Source organism: Bos taurus, chromosome X (assembly GCF_002263795.3).
Source record: "Bos taurus isolate L1 Dominette 01449 registration number 42190680 breed Hereford chromosome X, ARS-UCD2.0, whole genome shotgun sequence".
Lineage (NCBI taxonomy): Eukaryota > Metazoa > Chordata > Mammalia > Artiodactyla > Bovidae > Bos > Bos taurus.
Genome location: NC_037357.1, coordinates 61,868,534 through 61,872,379, shown reverse-complemented (window position 1 = coordinate 61,872,379; position 3,846 = coordinate 61,868,534).

Genomic DNA, 3,846 nt, shown 5'->3' with positions numbered 1-3,846 from the left:
ACAAGAAAAAAGTCAAATAAATAACCTAATCCTACACCTAAAGCAACTAGAAAAGGAAGAAATGAAGAACCGCAGGGTTAGTAGAAGGAAAGAAATCTTAAAAATTAGGCCAGAAATAAATGCAAAAGAAACAAAAGAGACCATAGCAAAACTCAACAAAGCCAAAAGCTGGTTCTTTGAAAGGATAAATAAAATTGACAAACCATTAGCCAGACTCATCAAGAAACAAAGGGAGAAAAATCAAATCAATAAAATTAGAAATGAGAATGGAGAGATCACAGCAGACAACACAGAAATACAAAGGATCATAAGAGACTACTATTAACAATTATATGCCAATAAAATGGACAACATGGAAGAAATGGACAAATTCTTAGAAAAATACAACTTTCCAAAACTGGACCAGGAAGAAATAGAAAATCTTAACAGACCCATCACAAGCACGGAAATTGAAACTATAATCAAAAATCTTCCAGCAAACAAAAGCCCAGGTCCAGACGGCTTCACAGCTGAATTCTACCAAAAATTTAGAGAAGAGCTAACACCTATCCTGCTCAAACTCTTCCAGAAAATTGCAGAGGAAGGTAAACTTCCAAACTCATTCTATGAGGCCACCATCACCCTAATACCAAAACCTGACAAAGATGCCACAAAAAAAGAAAACTACAGGCCAATATCACTGATGAACATAGATGCAAAAATCCTTAACAAAATTCTAGCAATCAGAATCCAACAACACATTGGAAAGATCATACACCATGACCAAGTGGGCTTTATCCCAGGGATGCAAGGATTCTTCAATATCCGCAAATCAATCAATGTTATACACCACATTAACAAATTGAAAAACAAAAACCATATGATTATCTCAATAGATGCAGAGAAAGCCTTTGACAATATTCAACATCCATTTATGATAAGAACTCTCCAGAAAGCAGGAATAGAAGGAACATACCTCAACATAATAAAAGCTATATATGACAAACCCACAGCAAACATTATCCTCAGTGGTGAAAAATTGAAAGCATTCCCTCTAAAGTCAGGAACAAGACAAGGGTGTCCACTTTGACCATTACTATTCAACATAGTTTTGGAAGTTTTGGCCACAGCAATCAGAGCAGAAAAAGAAATAAAAGGAATCCAAATTGGAAAAGAAGAAGTAAAACTTTCACTGTTTGCAGATGACATGATCCTCTACATAGAAAACCCTAAAGACTCCACCAGAAAATTACTAGAACTAATCAATGATTATAGTAAAGTTGCAGGATATAAAATCAACACACAGAAATCCCTTGCATTCCTATACACTAATAATGAGAAAACTGAAAGAGAAATTAAGGAAACAATTCCATTCACCATTGCAACAGAAAGAATAAAATACTTAGGAATATATCTACCTAAAGAAACCAAAGACCTATATATAGAAAACTATAAAACACTGGTGAAAGAAATCAAAGAGGACACTAATAGATGGAGAAATATACCATGCTCATGGATTGGAAGAATCAATATAGTGAAAATGAGTATACTACCCAAAGCAATTTATAGATTCAATGCAATCCCTATCAAGCTACCAATGGTATTCTTCACAGAGCTAGAACAAATAATTTCACAATTTGTATGGAAATACAAAAAACCTCGAATAGCCAAAGCTATCTTGAGAAAGAAGAATGGAACTGGAGGAATCAACCTGCCTGACTTCAGGCTCTATTACAAAGCCACAGTTATCAAGACAGTATGGTACTGGCACAAAGACAGAAATATTGATCAATGGAACAAAATAGAAAGCCCAGAGATAAATCCACGCACATATGGACACCTTATCTTTTACAAAGGAGGCAAGAATACACAATGGATTAAAGACAACCTCTTTAACAAGTGGTGCTGGGAAAACTGGTCAACCACTTGTAAAAGAATGAAACTAGACCACTTTCTAACACCATACACAAAAATAAACTCAAAATGGATTAAAGATCTCAATGTAAGACCAGAAACTATAAAACTCCTAGAGGAGAACATAGGCAAAACACTCTCCGACATACATCACAGCAGGATCCTCTATGACCCACCTCCCAGAATATTGGAAATAAAAGCAAAAATAAACAAATGGGACCTAATTAAACTTAAAAGCTTCTGCACAACAAAGGAAACTATTAGCAAGGTGAAAAGGCAGCCTTCAGAATGGGAGAAAATAATAGCAAATGAAGCAACTGACAAACAACTAATCTCAAAAATATACAAGCAACTCCTACAGCTCAACTCCAGAAAAATAAATGACCCAATCAAAAAATGGGCCAAAGAACTAAATAGACATTTCTCCAAAGAAGACATACAGATGGCTAACAAACACATGAAAAGATGCTCAACATCACTCATTATCAGAGAAATGCAAATCAAAACCACTATGAGGTACCATTTCACGCCAGTCAGAATGGCTGCAATCCATAAGTCTACAAGCAATAAATGCTGGAGAGGGTGTGGAGAAAAGGGAACTCTCTTACACTGTTGGTGGGAATGCAAACTAGTACAGCTACTATGGAGAACAGTGTGGAGATTCCTTAAAAAACTGGAAATAGAACTGCCTTATGATCCAGCAATCCCACTGCTGGGCATACACACTGAGGAAACCAGAAGGGAAAGAGACACGTGTACCCCAATGTTCATCACAGCACTGTTTATAATAGCCAGGACATGGAAGCAACCTAGATGCCCATCAGCAGATGAATGGATAAGAAAGCTGTGGTACATATACACAATGGAGTATTACTCAGCCATTAAAAAGAATACATTTGAATCAGTTCTAATGAGATGGATGAAACTGGAGCCTATTATACAGAGTGAAGTAAGCCAGAAAGAAAAACACCAATACAGTATACTAACGCATATATATGGAATTTAGAAAGATGGTAACAATAACCCGGTGTACGAGACAGCAAAAGAGACACTGGTGTATAGATCAGTCTTATGGACTCTGTGGGAGAGGGAGAGGGTGGGGAGATTTGGGAAAATAGCATTGAAACATGTATAATATCATGTATGAAACGAGTCACCAGTCCAGGTTCGATGCACGGTACGGGATGCTTGGGGCTGGTGCACTGGGACAACCCAGAGGGAGGGGAGGGGAGGGAGGAGGGTGAAGGGTTCAGGATGGGGAACACGGGTATACCTGTGGCGGATTCATTTCGATATTTGGCAAAACTAATACAATACTGTAAAGTTTAAGAATAAAATAAAATTTTAAAAAAAAAGAGATAAAACCAGTGGGAAAAAAAAAGTAGTTTCTACAAATAGTGAATTAGTCTTAACAAGTTGCTTTAAAATATTTATTTATTGGAATTTACCTAATTTTGATAAGCTAATTTAAAAGTATGGAAATTGTATCTCCCCAGACTATAGAGGTTCTCTGAAATCCTAAATATCATTTGCCATACATAAATATTGATGACAGGAACTAACATTGAAAGGAATAAAAACAAATGCACAATTTTAAGAGTCTATATTCAAGTGTTTAAAATATTAAATGATATATTCAGTTTAGTATAAAATTGCATACATGTTACTAACAATATAATTAAGCCACTCCTTCTTCAGCCTAAAATACAGAGCCAATGAGTTTATTTTATTGCAAGAAGACACAACTTTGAATGAACTTAAATGAAGTGTAAGAGATTGTCATTACTGATCTTCACAGCATCTTTAATCATGAAGCAATCTATAAAGAATTCATTGATCTTAATTCAAATCTAAATAATTATATTTTTACAAAAATGTACTTTAAAAGTATTTAAATTATTATATAAAAGTCATATAGTGGCTTACTCCAATAAATTTTAAAAATAATAATTA